We start from the raw sequence: 23775 nt of genomic DNA on the forward strand, positions 1-23775 counted from the left end.
AACTCTACCTAGAGGCTATTTAGTGAAGAGCCTTGCTGGATTCAGGCCCACTGGAAACTATTTATCACTGTTTACAGAAGAGAAAAGCAGGGCCGCCAGATTAGCAACCAAATCTAAAACTGACTTTAAAGTACATTCTCTGATAGCACAATACACATCTTTCAAATTTATGGACATGGGTGGATAGCTGAGAAAAACATGAAATCATCATTTATCCAAAGACAGCCTGACTTTCATGAACCATGGGTACAAATAAAATGTGCATACCTTCCAGAAGCAAACGCTGTAGCCAGGTCTCAAAGGTAACTCAAATCTGTCTAGATTAATTTAACATCTGTTACTTGTATTTCTAAATCAAAGCCTCATTAGTGTAATATACATACCAGCTGTAAAGTTTTTATTTCTGGAGTGAAAAACCAATGTAAGAGCTAGAGACAGAAAAAAAACAACAAAAAATGGTTGGTTGTTCCACTTGGACTTTCCAAGGATTTATAGAGTTTAGGAGAAAAAAAAATCATCATTGTATTTTATTTTTAATCAGAGATTCACTGGGTCTGGATTAAGTACATTTTGATACCAGCATTCCGCTCTGATTTTTGAATGTCTGGTTCACTTTAATTAGGGTAATAAATCTTATTTTTCTGCATATAGTTCTTGGGATTGATAGTGGGGTAATGACTGACTTGAGTCTTTCCTCTAAGAGCAAATCAAAGTTGCTAAAATGTCTTAGGATCTCTAGCTATGTACAGGCAAACAGCACTTCACAAAATTGAGAGAAATGGTAAGATTTAGCCCCAAAGAACTGAATAGTAGATAAACAGCAGTAAGAATTTAGTATAATTATGTTAAAAGTAGTCAATGAAGAGTTGGCCAATTGGAAAAACAAAGTTTGCAAAAGAAATAGGGCTTGAAGGACAGATGCAAGGACAGTGTGTGCTTGTGGAGAGGGGCATTGATCCAATCAAGGGGTTTGAAGATGGGGGAAGGAAAAGAGGAACAAAACTGATACTGGTGCAATGGGAAACCAAACAAGCCACCAGGGATTTCAACCACTCTTTGATCTGTTTTTTAATATCCAGAGAAAGTGGACATGGCCTTTACCACCTTCTTCCAAGGTTTGGTTTAACAAACAGGTGAACTGGTGTAACACCTTACAGCTGCAAGGGGAAGATCTCTCTTCCTTCTGCCCTCTCCCAGTGTCCTCTCCTCACCCCTGTGCCTGCTCTGGTGTTCCATGGCTCCCAAGTCCCTAACCTACAGACAACTAGCCAGTCTTTTGGGGGGGTTGAAAAATGCCACGACTATTAAAGCCCAAAGAGGGTAAATGGTGGAGCCTGTGCCTGAAAAAAGGGGTAGGAGAAGGGAATGTGGTTTTCTATTTTCAGCAGTGCTGCATTGATATTACCCCAGAAGGCTCCTCTGCTGCTAGAACACTGTGGAATGCAGTTGTGTGACACCTGGCTTTGAGGATTTCTTCCTGACTCAGTTTCCAGTCTGAACACTAGCCTATGGCATTGAGCTAGATTTAAAAAAAAAAAAAAAAAAAATCCACTTTTTCACTTTGTGTTGTAATTAGAGTTTTACTGGGTCAAAAAAAAAAAAAGGAGGCTTGTGTTTGTTTTTACTTACAGCTCGTGCTGGAGCACAGGCACAGGTAATAGCTAATCTAACTGTAAAATCTGAGTGGAGACACAGCTCCTGTAATTGCACTGCCGAGTAATCAGGTGATGTCAGCACACTCACACCCTGGGTTCGTCTCACCTCACTCACCCTGTGATAACATAACAGTGCCTGCCTGCCCCGTCTGCAGCCACGCGTGCCTCGCTCTGCGCGGGGCACCTGAGGCTCTCCGTGCCTGTCCGCGTGCCGTGACAAACCTGCTGACATGTGGGACACTGACAGGGCACTTCGCCTGCTGCACAGCTCCAAAAGGCAAACTCCCAGAATGTAAACATGAAGGAGATGTACAGGGCAGGTATATTGACAAGATCTTTTTTCTTTCCAGATTAAATAGAAATGAATTGGAGGTATACCGAGATATCAGAAACATTTGAAAATCCCAGCCTGGACATTAAACAAACATTTGTAGTGCTGAACCCCAGGGTAAACAGCAAATATTTTGTGTTCTCTAACAAATATTTGCAGAGTTGCACACAGATGAATTAGGTAATAGCAACTCAAAATGGGTGCAAAACTCTATGATACAGCTCTAATTAACCACTCTTTTATGATCATTCTTGTTCTCAGAGGCTCTGAGTGATCTGCCTGTCCTGTTGTCAGCATTTTCCAGAGGCTTGGGAATTTCTGGGGTCTCCAGCTATGGCTGTAGAAAGGATGAAGCCAGACACCCAGGGTGTGTGTGCCCTGAGAGGCAGGCAGTTGGCAGGAGACCAGCTTTGGTGTATTTGCTGCTCTGCATTTAAACCTTACGGATTTTTCTGCCAGTTTCTAGAGCCAAATGTACCTCAAGACGTAAACAGGATGTAAAAAGGGAATTATATTAAGATATGCAAAAGATAGTAACAATTATTTTTTTTTTCTAATGGGGGAAGACCTGTGAAATAACTCGGTTGAAAACTAAATATCTGACAACACTAGTACAAAGAAAAGCAGATGTCACAGGCTGCTCCTTAGATAAGTTCTTGTTCTTGCCTCTTTTACACCATATATCCAAATTTTTCTTCTAGCTCTTGCTGCATTTGGAGTGAATGAACTGATATGAGAAAGACAGTTTCTTCACATTTTTTGTTTTTTGAACTGGAAAGACATTAGCTTAGGGATTATTATGAGAAAAAACTGTTTGGAAAATATGCTGGATACTGCAAATGTATAGCTTAGAAAACATGCTGGATTTTCATCTAGTTCTGAACACAATTTCTATTTCTTGCAGGTTCAGCATCAAATCGTTTCCACAAGGTCATGAGGTTTTCAGAAGCAAATGGAGCATTTCAGGCTGGGTTTCACTAAAGAGAGATGGGTCTTGCTACACAACGATCTGTCATGTGCAATTTTGTTTACTTGGGACTATTTGCTAACCTCCAGCTTCCATGAGTCACGGTATTTTTACTACCATGCTGTCCATTCCATAGGCTTTAACACACTCCTCCACTTAATTATTAACAAAGTCCAAAGGTATCCACCCCTCTCCCACACAGATCTTCCAGCTAAACACAGCTTTGAAACCTCTTCTTATTTAAAATTGTTCTTTACGGTTTGGATAAATACAGTGTTAGCAGCTGAAGCTTTCGTGTTGCTGCAATGACGTCCTTCCCCACGAAGGCTCCTGCTGCTGTTTACATTCCTTATGTCCAAACAAGCCAGACTTGCCCACACTCCAACAGATATCCTCTGGCTTGGCTCCTCGTGATCCAGCTGAAAATCACCTCCTTTCCCAGGGTTCCCTGAGTCACTGAAAGAAGCTCTTCCCTCTATGTCCTTATCCCTCAGGTTCCCTGCCACAGTCACCTTTTCCATGTCCTTGGTGAGGGTTTGATGCCAGGCTGATTTCCAGGGTAGTGCAGAGGGCAGAAATTCAGCCAGTGCTCCTCCCAGATGTGAGGCCCATGCCATGAATTAGATAATGAAATTATTCTATTTTCTGCTGCAATTTTATATTATTTTTCAGTGGAACAGGTTCCCTCATCTGATTCACAGCATAGCCCTGCAAAAAGCTGGAATTGAGAAGATTGAGGAGTGATGCAGCATGGCATGAGGACAAATAAGGTGGTACTGGATGTTGGGGTGTTTCTGAGGCCACAGGATCAGAAACCTGTGACCTTTCTTTTGCTGGCCTGGGGTAAGCCTCAATTTCTAGCCAATAATGAGCTTGTAAATCTGTTTTATAACAATGTGTTTTCAAGTCTCGTCTGACCTCCCTCTTCTATGTTTTTTAACATCCTGTTTACAAATTATTTTATCAAACACTTTAAGCAATTTTAGAAGTACAGTCTTGCTTTAAAAAAAAAACCTGTCTAGGACTTCATTACGAGCAGCTCCTATTCACACAGCAAAGCTGGTCAGTGTGAAGAGCAGTGAGAAGTACTTGAACAAGAATGTGCACAAAGTTTAAAGGAAAAACTGCTACCTACAAAGCATCAGCCCCATTATGTGTGCTTTTGTTTTGAAGTCTGACTTTTAGATGTGCAGCGATTGAGCAGAGAGTCCCGAAATGAGCTGTGGTTGTTCATCCCAGGGCAGCTGTGGCTGAGGCTCGGTGTATCAGCTGTGAGTGCTGGAGAAGGCTGGGTGTGTATCCCAGAGGGTGTTAATCACGGCCTGGAAACAGGGTAGGAAAACAATTAAAGCTCAATGGTTACTCAGCTAATTGCTTTGACTAAGTTTCACGTTTACACACCCAAAGCACCCAAACTCAGCATTTTTACTTGACAGCAGAAATACTTCCCCTTCCTCCGGGGGAGATAAATACAAGCAGTACAAGGGAAAGAAACTGCTTGCATTAAGGACCCTGGAGAACTGGACATCTGTGATTAGAGGAGCTCTGGGAAATGCACTGGTGTGGACACACAGCACCACTACCCCCCGGGAAATATCCTGCTGTGTGCCACATGCTGCCAGCTCCGGAAAGAGCAGCAGCCTGTACTTTCCTTTTAACAGCCTCAGCTAAAACCAAACAAACCCAAATCAGCTTAGCTTTGAGCTCCCCTTCAGGAGCCACCGGACTTTGCACCAAAACAAGCACACATGCACGGCTGGCGCTGCATCTCCTCGGGTGCTCTGGAAGTCGCGCAATGTGTGCACAACCACTGCATCTGCTGGGGAGCTCTGGCAGCAGTACAGCCTGTACAACCACCGCAGCTCCTGGTTAAGGTGTGCTTACACCTCTGAGGTGTCCAGGGTGTGGAGGCAAACACAAGCTGCAACTTCAGTTTTGATTTCTGCACTTGGACTGAATTATTTGCAAAGCAAAGTGATTTAGGGCAAGCTGATATTTTCACAGCAATTCCTTCTTGAAATCCAAATAAAACACGAGTGAAAGCCCAGAAACTTCTGCAACTTACATTAAGGCTACAACCAAAGCTAGACAAGGATAGATAAGCACTGATGCTGGGAAAATTGACCACTGCCAGCATAAGCTGATCGAGGCATGCAAGGGAATAAATACACACTGCAGAGGTGCATAGGAGAACACATTAAAAAGAAAACCAAGTAGAAATTGCTAATGATTGTATTAGGAAACACAATCCACCAAACATTCTGTCTTGCTTCTTTTTGTGCCGTGTCATGCTCATGTTCAGGCTGTGCAGGGAAGGAGGTTTCCTGCAGGATGGGTAAAGGACAGTAGAGAGTGCACTGTTACAGGAAAGAAGAGTTGGGAAATGGAAGCAGACATCAAAGGGGGTACAGAGCTGACGTAAATGGAAAAGAGACTTGAGAGGGGACAGTGAAAGTTAGCTCTAGCTGGGGACAGAGGAGAACGAGGGCCAAAAGATGTGTTGCAATAGCCACTGGTGAGTAAGATTTGAATCACAGTTATGGGGGGACAACAGGGACAGATTTTAAGTATCTCACCCAAGAAGAGAATCTCAGTGACATGGATAAAACACCAACTGGGAAACTGAGATTGGGGAACGGAGGGAAGAAAGGCTTCACTGAGCCAACAAAATGAAAGTAGGAACAAGTGGGAAACCTGGATCAGAAAGAAACTCTTTATTTGAAACAGGAAACATTCAAATAGTATTCAGTTCAAAGGACTGGAAATACAGGGATAAATAAATTCAAATGCATTAAACAATTAAGAGCACGTTTATTTCCAAGGATAATAGGGAAAAATCTGCCAAAAAAGGAGGAAACTTTTTCCCTCAGTCACACTATGGCAAGTACCACGTTGCATTCATCAAAGAAAGAGAAATCACCCCAGAAAGAGAAAAACAAAACTTCTCCCCAGTTCAGGATACCAAGCAGTGATTTGTTTCCTAAAAATGTACACATTTATTATATTAAGCTTAACTGATTTTTAGCAGTTCTCAGAGACCAAAAACAAAATGCACAAATAAACCTGCTAAATCCTGCTGAATCTGGTAATGCAGTGTCCAGCACAAAAATAAATGTATAGAAAAGGAATATTACACTGGAGAAAGAAATTATTCAGATGAGAAGGTAGGGCGAATTTGGGAAAGAATAGCCACAGCTGAGTTTTAAGAGTAATTGCTTATTGCCATAAGGTGTTTTCAAGTCAGTAACTTTCCCTCTGCTTCCTCCCATCCAGCGTGGGCTCCCCCTCAGAATAAAGACTTGGGACATCCTGCTTTACTGTAAGAACGGTGCTTGCTCTGCTAATAGTTTTATTTAAAGAGCTTTTTTTATTAAAACAAAGAAATGAAACACACTGGGTGTAATAATAACGAGGGGGTAAACACTAAAAAAATTAATTCACCGGTTCTCAACCTGGCTGGCAATCATGTAGTGAAAACCCATAGCAACAATGACAGCACAAGCATAAGGAGTAATGAGAGGAATTCTAAACATTTTGGCTTAAGAAGGGTTAATAAGTTTAAAGCACCATGATCTTACATGCAACTGTTCTGAAGTCTTTTTGACACAGGAAGAGATGTATGGATACCTGCAATGTTTGATCTTGATGCTCTGACAAGTTACGAATTGTTTCAGTAAGTGAAGAGTAATGAGCAAAGTAACTTTCAAACATGAAAAGAAATTATCTGAATGACCAAGGCTATACCTGATATAGATGGGGTGGCATGGTAAACATCTCTAACATACATTAAATGTAAGTAACAGCTTCATTGCTTATTTTGTTGGGAAATATATTTTCATTTTAGATTTTTTTAATTGAACGTCTAAATAGTTTTGTGGAAGAGTAGGCTTGTGTAAACCTGTAAGTTGCATCCTGCTTCCATCCAAAACCTGTCATAGTAAAATGAGGCAGATGAGTCTCATGTGACTTATCTAAATGTTTTCATTTATCACCTTTAGCCTTAGAGCTTTGTTCTAATCCAGGAGAGAGACATGCATCTAAAAACAACCAGCCCTGAAATCCAGCCTGACCTAAAACCAACAGCAAAACAAAGCAGCACAGATATTTCTGTACCCAGACTGCTGTGCTGAGAGAGAGCTTCATAAGAAGAGCTCAGGGTGGGTACATCTCACTGTCTCCTCTGCTTCACCAGTTTTCTTGGCTGTTGTTTGGGGTTTTTTAAGGGGTTTGATTTAATGAGAGAGAATTTTGCTTCTAACAATGATTTGCATACTGTGTATATTAAATAAATCAGATTTAATCCTCTCCTGTTCATTATCACATGGGACTTTTGGCTTTGACATATTTTGACCAGGCACAAAGGGGCAGGATCCAGCATGCACAAAGTTATACAGAAAAAGAATCAAATTACACTCTGACAATTTTCTAGAGTTCTGCTAGTGACCTCTGCTCATAAAACTTATTGCTTTGTGATTGCCCAGCCTATTCTATTCTTTTAATAAGAATGATCCAAAGAGTAATGTAATTAATTTTCCATTAGTACATGTTAGTTCTGTGAGGCTTCAGTAGGCACTCACAGAGGAACAGAACCCTATGTATGCTATTTCAGCTGATAAAGTGCTGGCTACGATACCGGCTCTCTGCAGTTCCCACTTCAAATAAATACTCAAATGGGAAGGCTCCATGGCTCTATCGACTTTGGAGTGGAAGCATTTCACCATGACCCAGCAAAAACAAGGCCCATTGTCTGTTAAAATCTCTACCATCAAATCAGCAAGAGAAACCACAGCAAATATTTGAGTGCAGGATCAGCCCACTTCCTGCATTCTGCCCGTAGCTGGAGGAGGTGGTGAAGGCGCTGCCAATTCTCCCTGGTATGGTCTGTCCTCCCAGACTTGTGAATGAGTCTGCGCTGACTGGGAGCTGCTCGTCTGCTCCCACAGAATTGTTATGAGAGACTCCATATCTGGCCTTTAAATAAATGAAAAGGCATTTCTCTTTTGCAAATGAAAATGTTTTGTGATAGAAATGCTGCGCGTGGCTGTGCAGGCCTCTGACAAAGCCAGCTGGCTACTGGAAAGATGGAAAATCAACAACTGCACAAATACGGCTGCTTCTTCCACAAGTGTTAGGCAATTGTAATAAGGTTATTGCATATTAATAGAATATAACACTAATTGAAGGTTAGTCCAGCTAAAAACCTAGTAAATAATCTAGCTTCTGATTTCTAAAAGCTTGCACATTTAAATAGCTAATGGATTTTTATATTTAGTATGGGATTAAGATTTGAACTGCGATACAAATTTACACAATCCAGTCAGTAATCTACACTTTAAAAGCTCTTTCAGTACAAAAGGAATCACTACAGTCTCCTGTGCAAGTATTTTAAGTGTGGAATAGATTCTTCTCCTTTACGACTTTCTGCAACACCAGTCATTTTCATGGACAAAATGTTTCGAAGTTATTCAAAAGAATCACTTCCAGAACAGGGGTTAAGAGAGCTCTCCTCCATGCCTGGAGTAACACAGCCCTCCCTGCTGCAGACAGAGCTTGCTACATTTGGTGTGGGCTGAGGAGCCCACAGCTCATAAACAGGAAACAACCCACAGCTCATTTTGAATTCCAATAAATATTTTGTGTTTGACTGCTTTTGGGACAGCGCTTGTGCGTGAGTCAGGACAAGATGAGGTGTGGATAGAAAGCTGAGTCAGCCTGGCATGCCTCTCACTGGCAGTGTGGCAAGTCCCTCAAAACGTGCATGTTCCCCGGGCAAAAGCTGGCATCCATTCCAACACCTTACTCTAGAAAATTGTGCTGCAGCACTTGCATCATGTCACCTCACCCATGGTGAAACATGTAGGTGTTAAACCTGGGAATTAACCAGCCAAATCAACTGATTCTTGTGGCATTGGGTGTTGGCCCAGCTTGGGACAGAGTGTGGAGCAGCTCTAGTGGTTGAGAAGTTGAACTGTGACCAGAACCAGTTTGAAACAGTCTGAAATGCTTCAAATCAATATAAGGCTTTTAGTTAGCTTCTGTTTTCCATGGTCAATATTGCCTTTTGCTGGCTGGTCCTGAGCCATCCTTCGGGGGGTTTTCAGCCTCTGCTGTTACTGTTGTTTGTGCACTGAGGGCTCTGGAGTCTAGGGCAATGTCCTAAACCGAAATTTATGAGAAATTTATGGAATTAAGTGTGGTGCTCACTGAGGTATGGACCAAACCCCCAAAACAGTGCTCTCTTCCCTTTCTAGGCCTCATTTAACTTCCCATTGGAAACATCTGAAGTGAGTCTTTTTTTATCATCCCAGTACTGTGCCATTCACTACTCAACTCAGTAATTCAGTGGGGTTCCTGATTAAATTTTGTTGTTGGTTGGTTGGTTAGGTTTTTTTTTTTCCCCGCATGGAATACAGACGTGAATGCACATACACGCTTATATGATTTTGAGAAGTTCGTAGAGCGATGGATGGGCACAGCCACGGCCCCTCCTGGCCGGCCCTCAGGCGGGCGGCGCTCCCCGAGCCCGCGGCAGCCGGGCCGCCGCTCCGGCCGGCAGGGCTTTATGCGCCCTGACCGAACGTCCCGGGCTCTCGGGCTCGAACCCTCAGCCCCGTGTCCCGGTAACAATGCGGGTGCACGGAGAAACCGCTGCCAGGGGGTTGTGAGGGGTCTGAAGGGAGCGAGAGATTTGAGGGCAGCGAGGGGTCTGAAGCGTGTGAAGGGAGTGAGGGCAATGAGGAGTTTGAGGGCAGTGAAAAGAGTGAAGGCAATGAAGGGTGCGAAGGCAGTGAGGGGTATGAGGGCAGTGAATGGAGTGAAGAAGGCAATGAAGAGTGTGAGGGGTGTGAGGGCAGTGAAGGCAATAAAGAGTGCGAAGGAAATGAGCGCGGGGGGTGTGAGGGCAGTGAGGAGTGTGAGGGCAGTGAACGGAGTGAATGCAATGAAGAGTGTGAGGGCAGTGAGGGGTGTGAGGGCAGTGAATGCAGTGAAGGCAATGAAGAGTGCGAAGGAAATGAGGAGCGCTCGTGAGGGGTGTGAGGGCAGTGAGGGGTGTGAGGGCAGTGAACGGAGTGAAGAAGGCAATGAAGAGTGTGAGGGGTGTGAGGGCAGTGAAGGCAATAAAGAGTGCGAAGGAAATGAGCGCGGGGGGTGTGAGGGCAGTGAGGGGTGTGAGGGGAGCGGGGCCGCCCCCGCCCCGCCAATGGCGCGCGGCCGCGGCGGGAGGTGTGTGCCGACCTCACTTCCGGGACCTGTCACCGGCCGCTCCCGCCCCGCTCCCGCTCCCGTTCCCTCCCCGCTCCCTCCCCGCTCCCGCTCCTTCCCCGCCGGCAGCCGGGGACGCGGCTCGGCCCGGCCCTGCCCCGCGCAGCCCGTGGCAGCGATGCACGGTACTGCCTCAGGGGCGGCCTGTGCCCGCGCGGTGACCGCGTCCCGGCCGGGGCGCCGGCAGGAGGCGGGAGCGCCCGCCTGCGGTTGGGTGACGCCCCCGGCTCGCTAGCGCGGCGGCGGCTTTGCTAATGACCTGTCCTTTCTTCTCCTCCCCTCCCTCGCTATTCGCCAACACTTATCGCTCCGGCCCCGCGCTGTGAAGCCCTCGGAGCGGCGGCAGGAGGGGGCGGCCGGCCCCGGGAGATGCTGTAGCGGCGCCCGGCTGCGGGAGCGGGGCCCGGGGGCTGCGGGACGGGCAGAGCCGGCCCGGCGCAGGTAAAGAGGAGCCCCGGGCGAGCGGGGTTTCGGGGCGCTGGAGATGGGAGCAGAGAAGGGAAGGGGCTGTCACACGAGGGGCTGGCTGGCAGCTGTCATGTGTCCTGAATGGAACATCTGGATTGCCCCGAACCTGGAATGAACTCGGGCACTGGGCAGAGAGTGCGTGCTCGGGGCTGCCGCTGCTGGCTTGGCTGTTCCCGGTCAGAGGAGGGTCCAATGTCCCGGGAGCGGATCGCCGGGAACGCCCCCGGGGCTCGCTTTTGTGGTCTGCCGCCTTCTTGGTTGTCCCCGTGGGGCTGGGAACTTGCTTTTCCAAAAGCATTCCAGAAGTAACAAAGGGAAGGAGTGCGAAAAGGTGTTGCCTTGTATTCATATTAAGATTGGCCCAGTCTCGCTCAATGGCACGGGAAGCCGTTCCTGAGCTCTCTGATGGAAGTAGTATGAGCACAGGATTCGTCACACAGGATTATCTGGAATGATAATGTTTGGCACTTTTGGCATTGGGTGTCTTAGTAGTACTTAGTAGCACTAATAAAGGTGTTGCATAAGTTTTGTTGTGAAGGAAAATCGTGGTCAAACTCCTTGTATTACAGAACATGCACAGACTTTCTCATTGGCATCTGGCACTGCTCACCTATTAAAATTTGCTTTGCAGGCAGCAAAATGGATCAGCTGTGAAAACGATTTCCTTTGTAAATCCTGAATCACTGACTTAGCACTGAGGCTGCTACCTGGTCTCGTGCTGGAACTGAGGCACTTGTGGTTCATGTGATGTGGTCACACGTCTGCTAAACCTAAACCAGCATCAAAACTTTTGTAGGCTGGCTTGAGCTACCGAGCAGCCGTCGGCTCGTAGTGACTTTGAGTGGCAACTTTGGGAATTTCTAGTAATACAATGCAGTGTATTGGAAGAATGAGAGTATGCAGATCTTGCCTGAGGTTTGTGGAACTCCCCAGACAGTGTGCTTGCTCTCTTCTCCCATGTTTGGAAGGAACTCTTAGCATGGTCCAAAAAAACATTCTTATTGAGCTGTTGGTGCCTTATATTGACTATCATCCTCTACAGTCAGGTGCATGGGAAGTTCTGGCTGCCTACTGGAAACATCTTGTGGGTTTGTCACTTGCTTTTCAGTAGTTCTTCAGTGTCCTCATTTTCTGTTAATACTGTACTCTTCACAAAGGGTATCATGGATTTTAAACCATGGAGAGAGGGTTACACTTCAGTTGTGATTTTGTGTTGTTATGCTTTTAATATTTCATGTGCAGAGCGTTATAAGAATATAAGGGACAATAATATCCTACAGGAGAGTAGGATTATAGCCTAAAATACTAATCTCATTCTAAAAAATGGATTATAATGCTCACTGTTGTTCCAAAATGTTGTTCCATAACTTTTTTTATTATTTTTTCAGAAGCAGCTTGTACTTCAAAATTGCAAACAGATCTATTCTTGTCATTACTTTTCTATAGCTTTCCTGATGAGATTTGGGTTCTGACTTCTGCTTCTATTGCACATGTCTTATTTTTACAAGGGGGAAAACCACAGAACACCATACTTATCTTGGAAGAGAAATGAAGTTGATTTCATATTCATTAAATGTATAACCATATTTTCTTACATAATTTTGGAATTTAACCTTTTTTTAAAATCCACTTTTCCAAAATCTCTCTGCATCTCTAATGTGATATTTTTTAGCTATGCATGCTTTTAAAAAAAATATATAGGCCTTATAAAGTACATAAAACCAAAATCTCTACCTTTGAGATTTAAATCCTCAAAATAAAGGTCAATTGCAAAAACCTCTCATGGGGCTGTGTGTGCACCTTGGAAACTATAACTATTCTAAATGTGTTCACAGAAAGACTTTGTGAGAATGCTCTTTAGGAGTAAATTATTTCACTCTATAACAGATAATTAAAATAGCACAGGGCTATCACTACAGTGTTCTCAGTTGGATGGTTTTGGATTCTTTCAGTATGAAGGAAAAAAGATCCAGATTATATTGGGATATACCAGTTATATTTCCTAGTTAGCTAGATGTCAGTGTGGTCCTGCTGTAAAACTAGGGGCATATTAAAAAATTCAGTCATTTAAAAAAATTCAGTCATTTAAAAAAATTCAGTCATTTAAAAAAATTATCTTAACCCAAGTGAAATGAAAGCTTTTTTTTTTTTCAGAAGAAGCATAAAGAATTATTTTTCTTAAGTTATATTAATCATAGCTGTGCAAAATAAGTATTTTAAGCCCTGGGAAATTTTATTGACTTTTTTTTTTTTTTTTCAGAATGTCAGCAGACTTTTATTGATGAAGAACTGCTTGTTATCACCAATCTGCACATGAAATGGAAGGGGAAGAGATTCTGGAAAACAACTTCTGTTTCAGCCTTGCAAGATGCTGCTTGAAGGGGTAAGTACATACATGGACTGGGCATAGAATCTCTGTAAAGAGTGATTAATGAATAGTCAAATGACAAGGAAAGAAATCTGAGCATGTAGTGGCAATAAATAATTGATAAACAGAAAACAGTAGCACAATCAGGAGAACAAAGTAAAACTTCCTTATAGTCTGTTTTCTACTGCTGTCTTAGGTGCTAGTCAGTTGAATTCTGAATTCTTAATATTTTAGAAGTAGAGTGCTCAGCATTTCAGAGGACCAGGTCTGTTAAATTAAATATTGAATGACATTTTATGAAGTAGAAGGCTGAATTTTTCACTGGAGTAGAAAGCCTGGTAAGGTTAGATTCTTAATCATCACAATCCTCAAAACTAAAATCTCTCCAAGAGTGTGATATTCAACATGTTTTAAAGATACTCAAGTAATCTGAGGAGACTGTTGTGTGACCAGATTGCATGTGGCATTGAGATGTTGCCAAATCTGACTCCACTTCCTCATACCACTTCTCATAGTTTCTGCTTATGAAACAATATTTATTTATAAGTGCATTGCATGTGTCTTTAAATATCTAAGAAGTGTAATAATTTCTGTATCCAGTGAAGGACTTCTCGTGCACAGATTACTATGAATTATAAACCACAACTCCTTGGCACTCTAATCCTGACTGGGGCTTCAGTTGTTACGTGACTGCTTTGTGTGCATCTTTGCTAAGTCTTAAAATGTGGGTATGGTGTTAAAATATTTTATACTTTGGAAAGATGTAAACTACCAAAGAGGCATAGTTTGTTCTGTGGTGCTATATTTATCTAAATTTATTGTTTTAAGTTCAGGTTGTCTCGTGCCTGTGGAAACACTAAGAGTAGGAGAGATTGGCAAGCATTTGGCAAATTACCTATCCCTTTCTAAAAATAGATACAGTGATAGTACGCTGTCATGGTTTTTAAAAGCTGCATAAACTGATAAATTATTCACTAAATCTTTCCAAACAGTAAAAGAAACTTGTTCCAAAATGTGTCTGCCTTGAGGAACTCAGAGCAGTAAGCTGAAGTTGTACTGAGGTAGCACAGTTCTTTGGCCTGTTTCCAGGCAGATGAAATACATGTGAAAGCAAGTCAGTCCAATATTTTCATATTTCATATTTTTGTATCTCATTAGTTTGTTTTCATTTTGTTGAGAAGTACATAGAAGGAAACCAGAGCTGCTGTTTGGTGTGCTGGTTGAGCAAATCCTTACTCATTTATGAGTGTGTAACATCCTGGAGCTGAGAGAACTTTTCGTGGTGAATGGTTTAGAGTTTGATGTATTTTAAATGGAAAAATAATACTGCAATGACTTAGTATTATTTGCATTTAACAACAACAACAAAAAAATCATAAAAGTGGATCATTTGAAGCTATTCTACAGCCTGTGATTAAGATTTGGAGGCAGGTCTTACTGTTTTGTTGTATATCCATGTATATTTTGTTGTATATCCATGCATCCAGCACTGTTGTTCTGAGTAAGTTCTATTACCTGAATATAGGCTGGTATTGCTGTTCTTTGCTTTGTGACACAATAAGAGCAACATGCCTGTTTTGTTTTAAAAATTATTTACAGGAATTTACTGACATAACAAATCACAGAACAAACCACTGAACATGAATGTTCAGGAGGTAAGAACAGCTCATGTCTTATTTGCAAAACCTCACTTGAAAGTGAAGACTTGAATTGCTGATGATTGCTAACCTGCTGTCAGTGTTACTGCTTCAGGAAGAATGGTACAAAGTACCTGACACTGGAGTCATGGGGCAGGCTCCCATTAAACAAACCAAACCAAACCAAACTCTCTGGCATTTTTATTCAACACATATGGAAAGTGTTCCCTGGAGTAGTAAGGCTGAAGAATATAATGTGGAACCAATTGGATCTGCAGGGGAGGAGGAGGGAGAAGGTGGGTGTTGTGTCAGGAGACTGCTTTGGAGGCTCTTGTTTATTAGTGCCTGGTGGCATTCTGTCCAACAGAGCAGAGGAATCCTCCAGTACAGCTGTCAGTTAATTCCTGATGTTAAAATACAATTAATTAAAATACTCTGATGTTAAAATACAATTAATTGCAGCCCGCGGGTCATGGTGAGTACTGTTGGCTCCTTGGCAGTTTTCAGTGGAAGATTACAAAATGACTACATATATATATATATATATATAAAACAAGTGAAGTTTATACATTCTTGCCCACCCCAGGGTAAAGGACATGCTGTGTGCAGTCAGGCAGGCCAGTGTGATGAAACCAGGTGGCAGCTTTGGTACCCATGTAAGTAAGAGACAAGCTTTAGTGCCTGGATAAGTAAGACAAGCAGCACAGGGTTACTGCCTCGGAGCAAAGCAGCAGCTGTACCTGTTCTTCTGTGCTGGAGATGTACAGATGAATCTGTGCATAAACAGGCCAATATTTTCAAACAGCTGTCAAATTTTCAGCATAAATGCAAGTTCTGGGCACCTGATTTTCAGCATACTGAGCTGGTGTCATTCTAACCAAATTTACAAGGAGTTGCATTTTCTCAAGGTTATAAATGCTGTAATAAATCCCTTGGAAATGTAATAGTGATTATGCTCTATAGAACATAGAATTGTTCCACTTGCAGCTATCATTCCTTTTATTTCTCTTTTGCATGGCAAGGGGGAGTGTGTGTGTGTATGAATGAACACAGAAATATATAGAGAAAAATATAGAGTTTGATGTATTTTAAATGGAAAAAATCATAGAAAAAATAATGGGATGTCCTCTGTCTGTGGTTCCTGACAGCCCTGCAAAGACAGGCTACATCAAGAAATGTGGCTACCCATGGCTGGGTCTGATCCAGGTTCCTTCTTTCCCTCTCCCATCCATACTCCTCTACCCATCCTGTTTGCCCTCAGTGGGTCTGTTCAGCTCTCTGTAGCTGTCCGTGGTTTTCCCGTGTTACCGATTCGGTGAATGGAATTGTTTCACACAAAGCTGTGCAGGGCCTGTTCCCGGGGGCTGGCCCGGGGTGTCGGGGTGGCAGGAGGCAGGGCAGCGTGCAGCCCTGGGCTGGGCTCTCCCGGGAGCCTGTCGGGCTGGGGAGGCTCCGGGGCAGCTCTGGCCCGGGTCATTCACGGTGCCAGAGGCGGCCAGCGGGATCCAGAGCCAGCGCAGGCACTGAGGAGCAGCGTGGCTGGAAGGACAGAGGGACAGCGAAGGTGCGGGGCCGGCAGTGCCAGGGAGCTACTGAAGCCTTTTGATGTATGTTACTTAAGCTGACTTATCCAGGTACCCTTAAGGTAACCTTATTTTGCAACCAGTAACTCAGCTGTACTTCAGAGAGATTCTGTGTGCTGTGTCCCCATAACTGCTCTTTCAATGTCTGATTCAAGGCAGCTGAAATGCCTTACAAAATGAAGTAAAACTAGAATATGAAAGTACATTTTAAAGTGGCTTTTTAAAGAGGTTATCTTTTCCTGGTTGTGTCACTGGACTCATAGTCTTCCTCCACCTTCCTGCAGTTCAGATGTTTCCTTGGTTAAAAGGAGTGGGGTGGCAGATGTGCAGCAGTGCTGGCATTGCTGTTGAACTGGGCGCAAGATACCCTTCACATCATAGAGGATGAGCAGGGAAAACATGGCAGGAAAATAATTGGGTATAGTTTGCCACTTTTTGATCACACAGGAGTGTGAGGCTTGTGATCTGTATACTGTAGTGAGTGACCTGATTTAGAGCTGTGAAGTCATGTGTCCCAAGTATATCCTCTATCTGACACGTCAGGAGCTTGCAAGTACAAGTACTTGATGTCCATTTGCCAAAAAATGTAGATTAATTGCATTCATGCCTGTTGCCAAGGCTCCTGTCAGTAACACTAACTCAGTGTAAACTTTGTTTTTGTGCGATACATTTATCACAAAGAAAAATTTTTAAAGGTAGGGATGTCTGAATTGTCAGAATAAAACTGAAGGCTTTTTTCTTAACAGAAAAAAAACCCCAAAAACAGAAAACCAAACCAAAACCAACAAAAAAACCCAGCAAGAAAAAGTGAAAGAATTTTGTTTCGCATTCCACTCTGAGTTGTGGCATGACATTAAATTGAAGTTAGTTTATTTTTAGCAGGTTTCATTTGTTTATTTACTTAAACGTAATAGCTGAGCAACAAGAGCCTGTAAAAACATTTCTAATGAATGAGTAAAATTGTAGCACAATAAAGAAGAGCTAAACTGCACAACTTCAGGTGCTAGTTACAGAAGACATTGGACTTCTGTGTGCAGGTAAAAGAGTATAAAAACTGTACTCAATTTTCAAAAAGACACTTGCAAGCAGAAGAGGCATAAATCTGTAATATTTTTTCTGAGGATCATTATTTCTAAAGGATATAAATCTCTCTGTTAAGCTGAATTTAATTTATCAAATAAGTCATGTTATTATGTCTGCACAAGGGAATAAAGTTTATCAGTGAAATAAAACCACTGAAAATACACAGTGGTGGTGTTCTCTGCTAAGAAGGCGAATTCAGGCTTCTTGAATGTCTTCCAGAACCAGATGTAAATTCCACTGCAGCTTTTCAAACAGTGAATAATCCTGGTCTGTTATGTTTGGTGATGAATCATGCGAGGAGTTGCAGATGGTGAGGCGGGTGCAGCTGTGCAGATGCTGGAGGAGCTCAGATAGGAGACTGGAGGACCAAGGGAGTGAAGGAGGTGATTTGGGGATGGGCTCATGTGGGTGATAGAGGACAGGGATAAGAGCTGAAAGAATATTAAGAATATTGAAAAGGACTGTAACCTGAGATTTGGGGGAGTGAGCTGGTGACTGAAAGGAGGTATTCTTGAGGAGGAAACATATTTTTTGTTGTTATTGATCTTGGAAGCAAAAATTGCAGTACCAGATACCAAAGTAACTGGTCTTTTGTCCTGAGCCAAAACAATAAGGAGCCCAAGCTATAAGTTTAAGCTATAAATGAAAAGAGAAAAATAAGAGACTTCATGTCTCTTTTAAAGGAATACTGGTCTTAAGGAAGAGAGCTTTTGTAGGAAAAGGTACAGATGCAAAGTCATGGGCTTTTTTTATTTCTATTTTTTCTGAGCAGAACATGTGTAATGAAATCAGTGTGGCAAAATTTGGGAGTTTGTCAGATGGAGTTGTATCTGTCTAAGTCAAAATCCAGTCAAAATTTAGTCCTGCTAAAAATGGGAGGTTGCAAGGCCTAATCATTAAATGGCAGGTGAGACTCAAATGTAACTTTTCACAGTCTTAAATCAATATGTTAAGCACAACTTTCAAATTTTTGCATTAAGTAATTTTATCTTTTTCTTTTTTTCCTTTTCCTTTTAGATTGACGATTTTGTTCCAAAACAATAGCTCTTTATTCAGGAAGAATGTTGCCATTAAGATGTCTGCAAGAATTAGGGGGTAGTGCAGGCAAATGTCCAGATCAGTCTTGGAAGAGAGTTTTGCTCCAAAACTGAGAGCAATTTCCAGGATTGTTTTCTCACCTCTTCTGGTCTAGCTACCTGTCAGGTATATGTAGTATGGTCTGCTGTCCTGTGACCCCAAATAATTCTGTACCTGCAAATCTTCTCAAATTAGAGAGCAATGGCTGCAAAGGCATTAAAGTTCTGTCATTTTCATGGAAGTTGGTGACTGGGAAGAGGAAAGGAAAACACATTACTGACCCTGTTGAGGAAGTGATGCAATATGAATTCAGCAATTGTCTGTTCTGTCTGGCCTGTCAGTTTTCCTGCCAGCACAGGAGGACAAGCGAGCTCAGGCTGAAGCAGCCACAGTGTGTCTGTGGGGCTTTGGGGGTGCCATGTGGGCAGGGGGCAGCAGTGAACACCTGTGTGAATGGTAGCTCTCAAATCTGGGTGCTGCCTCAGTGCTCCCAAACTTTTATTGTGCTATTTAAACTCACAAAACCATATGCAGCTGAAAAAATTTCATTGCCAGTCAATAAACTCAAAATTAATTAGCATCTGTCAAATATAATGTGTAGCCTTGAATGAGGCTGTATGCAGTTGAAGTATTTATGTAATAGAAACAATCCTTTGCTCTTCTCTTGAAGAATAAGCAAGGTTGAAATAATACAGAAAGGTTAAATATGCTCAGAAAACAAAAGATTATGTAATTATTTCTTAATATCAGCTAAAGACAAGTATTTTTATTCATAACACAGCAAGGATTCTAATTTCAAAAGACTATGTTACTGCTATATGTTATGTTATAATATATATATTATATATGTATTATGATAACATAGTAAAGAATATGTTATTCTCAAGAATATATACCACTTGCTATCACACATAGAGGTCTGCAGATAAAAAAAAGGAATGCCTATATCCTGTTTTGTAAGAACACATTTGAAGTTATCTGTACTTATACATCAACCTTAAATATTGTTGAAATATCATCAGTTTCAGAAAGTGAATGCAAGTGTTTTTTTGACTTTAAGGTAGTGGCAATTGGCTTTTTCTTTTCATAAATATAGTATGTTTGAATTTTCACCTTTGCAAGGTAGAGTTACTAGACAGTTATGCTTGTAAAAGTGATGATGTTTTCCTTGACAAAACAGTCATACATGTTAAGTTTTTGTGGCTTTATTTGTTTTTGGGTGTTTTTATCAAGCATGTGAGCAAGTAAATCTTCTGAGTGGTAGTTTTATGTAGCAGTACCATCAATATGCCAAAAATTTTGCTTTGCACTGCATCTGTGTGTATTAGATTATAATTTTAATTGACAATTTCAGTTGCACAGATGTCTTTAATTTGTTACCTTATGAAGTTTATTTTTACCATATGTAGTGCAAATGTATTCTGCAAGAGACTTAGCAAGGGGCTTACATTTTATTTACTTCAGGAATTTATTATATTGGAGATAATCATTTAGGCACCACTCTAAAATGCAATTTCTATTTGCCTGTTACCCTCTGATGTCTGTGTCCTTCAACAAACGAGGTCTCTGTGGAATATCAGGGCATAGTTAGAAAATTGTCGAGCGCGCGCTTTTCATGATCTGAGATGCAGTGATCACATGTGTAAGGAAACAATTGCAGCATTCCAGTTTAGTCTGAAGGATCTGGTTCCCAGTGAGCAGCATGTTGGGGCAGATGCGTGGGCTGTTTGTAAGTGCTGTACGTGTTGTAATCAACTTTGACTTCACCACTCAAACTTACTGTTACCTATTAATTTTAGGAAAAAAACCCCACCTGACAATGGCTTAGGACATCTAATCTATGCCTGCATAGTTTATAAGGTGCAGTTTTTGTGGGATTTTTGGGTTGATTCTTTTTCTTAATTCCAGCCATACCATGCAACCGGATTTAGCCTCAATCTGAGCTCTGATCTCTGAAATTAAGGTGTCCCTAACTGTTAATCAATTCAAAACCTTGCCTTATGTAATTAGCTCATCAGATATTTATACAGTATTGCAAAACTTAGAAAAACCTGGCAACTTCCAAGTAAATGGGCAAGGAGTTTTTGGGACACACCAAATCAATGGGTAAAGACTTTTCGGGACACATGAGGAAAGTAAAATAACTTTAAGTTCATCAACGGGGTAATAAAAATAAAGCAAATACTCAGATGACACATTTGTGTGAACGTGACCTTGGCTCTTGGATCAAATAGCAAATATATGTATGTCATGTTTGAATGTGACCTCTCCTTGGTTTAAATATCAATCATAAATCAAACCCCAGCTTTTGATGTGCATGCAGCAGGAGCAGCCTCTTAGGTGAAGCACCACATCTCCATTTCTCAGCAGTTGTGGTCTCCACATGTCAGCGTTCAGCACACACACCCAGCGTGTGTGTCAGTGTGTTCTGTCACCTTCATGGCCTGCCAGGTGTTGTCACAGAGGCTTTAGAATCTGTAGAATTTAGAAGCACAAACTGTTGTGATTAATTTTGAATCTTTCTCAAGCGTGGAATAATTTGACTGGAATATAGCAGTGACTTGAAGAGAAACTGACATTGAAATGGATTGGATAAAGAGCAAAACATGGGGATTCATTTGGGAGAGGAAAGGAAAAGGGGGAGTGTGTTGCAAGTGCAAAGCTGTACATGTAACAGTGGAGAGGGGTTTTCATTAGAAGTTCTGGTGAGCTGTGAGCAGTATTGGTGAACCTCAGAGGTAGCACGTGGTAGAGAGCACAGACTACTCTATAACTTAGAGGTTACTAAGATGATGCCATGCCTTAGTTTCTTGCAGAAAATAAATTCTTATTGACCTTTTGAATCTCTTGTTAATAAAATATACTTTCTTCAGTGGTTATGCTTCAAAATACTGGATATTATGAACTGCAATATTAATATTTGCTTTAAGTGCATTAACGACTAATGTAATAAATTGAATAATCTTCCCTCATACTGCTTTACAGGCTGATTTTTTTTTGAAACCATATTAACAGTAGTATCTTGATTCTATGGATTAGGCTGATAGTCAGATTATAAAAATGGAAACAGACAGCATTACAAACCGAGAGGTTTTTAGGCTTTCCACGTATCTGGACTATAAAAGTTGAAGCAAGACAAAAAACTTTTTTAACACAAAGTTTTTCACTTCAGTCTTTGGCAGTGCTTTCTTGGTACTGTTTAAATTTCAGGCTGGATTAAAATGTAGTTAAAAAATACAAAAACCTATGCAAATATGCAAAGCAACCAGCCAAAAAAAATCCCCAAAGCCCCACAAACAAACGAAAACCCCAAAGCAACAAAGACCCCTCCAAAACCACTTCTTGGAGAAAACAGTAAATTGAAGGAAAACATTACAGGTTTTTCAGTAACCCTGAGTACAGTAATATATAGTTTGTTAATTTATATTACTCTTGACTTATTCTGAAGTCCTGAGTAGACAGCTCTTTAAAGGATTCAGCAGACACAGATTTAAAAGAGATTTGAAAACTTTACTTTGACATACAGCTATTTCTGACTTTAGTTTCAGTTCAGCATTCACTAGACAGAAAAGTCAATTCTTCCTATTCCCAGTTACAGAAACCTCCAAATCATTTACTTTTTGGATGTGAAAACTCACATTTAGAGGAGAAAAAAAACAAACCAAACAACTAAAAAATCTCAGTCATGCTGGCATTCTATGCAGACTTGAACCTCTTTGAGCTTGAAGGCAGTTCAAACAACACCTCAATCTCCACTCTTTACAATATGGGATTTTCCTTTTATCAGAAGGGCCTTGATGCAAATTTGATTAATGCCATGTTTGATACATCCATTTGTGTGGAAGAAAGCAAGCGTGATTGCAGATAGGTGTAAACTTGAGGTGATAGACCTGTAAGTCTTGTCTTTGGAGCCTGGAGGCAAAGGTTGCAAAACCTTCCTGTCCTGTTGCTGATGAAACCAAATGTGGCTCCTGCTGCCAAGGGGATTGCAGGGGCTCCTTTAAACACAGGCTGCAGCTCTCACTGCACCCATACCAGGAGCTGCGGTCTGTCCTTACGTCTGCAGCTGAGCTGTCTGATGCAGCCTGACTGCTCTCATGGTGTGGATGAAATATGGTGAAATCTATTTTCTTGTCTAGTATGTGAAGTCAGTGTAAATATAAAGTGTTCTGAATGGAGTTCCTAGTTACCAGGATCTTGAGGGGCTTGTTGAATTCAAAATTCTCCTTTGGAAAGCCACTTGATGCTAGGGTGTTGCTTTATTCTTTACAGGCAGCTGAAGTCTTTTTTTGAGCTATATTCTACTCTCAGTTTGAGTTTCCAGCATTGGAACTTTAATTTCATTTTTGTTATTTATTTATTGGAGCATGTTGTGTCACCTCAGAGTAAATGCCTGGATCTTCAGGCATTACTGGATTTCAGTGGCAATTTTACTGCTGGAAGGTGAATATCTATGGGATATGCACATAGCAGCCTGCATGGCAATTCCATAGCCCTGCCAAAAGATGGTAATACCCCATAATCTAACAGAGGTGCTGTCTGATCTGTAAAGCAGTTTTCACCTCCCACAGGAGACCAAAGAGGCATTGGCTTCTTCACCTCAGGCAGTGCAAGTGCTTGGTTTGCAGACCCAGCCTGTCCACACAGTCACTGGATTCTGCAGAGGAGATTCAGGCTGCCCATGCAGTTACATTTTGGCCATGCAGCACGTGTATCCCTCTTCCCAGCTGCTGATTTCTACTCTCTCCATTGAGCCAGCACTAATATTTGTAAGGCTTTGCAGTGAACTGGATCAGGGAGGTGGCTGGATTGAGAAGTACGGTGTTTTTAGTGTGTAATCATGGCCTTGAAGATCAGTCATGGCTCTGGAAATTCCATTGAGCTCCACTCACCCCAAACATGTTAAGTGAGCTGTTTGACGTTAGGTGAGATGAATTGCCTCTCTTATTTCTGTTTGCTGAAAATTAATTTCCTCTTTGTAGTTTTTTCTCCATTGGTGACTGCATCTGTTGTGTAAAAGTGAGAGAGTATGATATTTGAAAGAAATAGTTTCATTATCTCCTGAATAATTTTGTTGCTGCCCTGTTGTTAGTCACTTCTTAAACAGTAATCTTGGCAAAACAAATTTTTAAAACTATTCAATGTGTAATAAATATGTTATATAAGTGAGAAAGCATTGGGGGAAATAGTGGATATGTAGTCTTGAAGGTCTAGAAAGCAGCTGAATTGTTTAAAGCAGGAAAGTCAGTCACATTGAGAAGGAGGGTTGAGTGGTCCTGTTCAGAGACACTGATCTGTAACATACACTAGCCAATGGAATTTAAAATCCACTGGGACAGAAAA

The 23775-nt window shown here is 41.8% G+C and overlaps 1 protein-coding gene across 8 annotated transcripts in view; it reads left to right on the forward strand.

Moving 5' to 3' along the window:
- Window positions 1-10195: 10195 nt before the first annotated feature.
- Window positions 10196-23775, forward strand: part of PPARA (peroxisome proliferator activated receptor alpha) — a 42992-nt gene continuing 29412 nt past the window's right edge. For 3 of the 8 annotated variants that reach the window (XM_039707974.1, XM_039707973.1, XM_039707975.1), the window contains exons 1-2: window positions 10204-10657; window positions 12945-13067. The gene's annotated coding sequence lies outside the window, so the exon portion shown is untranslated. Of the gene's footprint in view, window positions 10658-12944; window positions 13068-14651; window positions 14708-23775 lie in introns of all 8 variants that reach the window. The other 5 variants (XM_039707976.1, XM_039707977.1, XM_039707969.1 and 2 more) reach the window with 4 other exon arrangements.

Source organism: Passer montanus, unplaced genomic scaffold (genome assembly GCF_014805655.1).
Source record: "Passer montanus isolate IOZ18808 unplaced genomic scaffold, ASM1480565v1 scaffold20, whole genome shotgun sequence".
Lineage (NCBI taxonomy): Eukaryota > Metazoa > Chordata > Aves > Passeriformes > Passeridae > Passer > Passer montanus.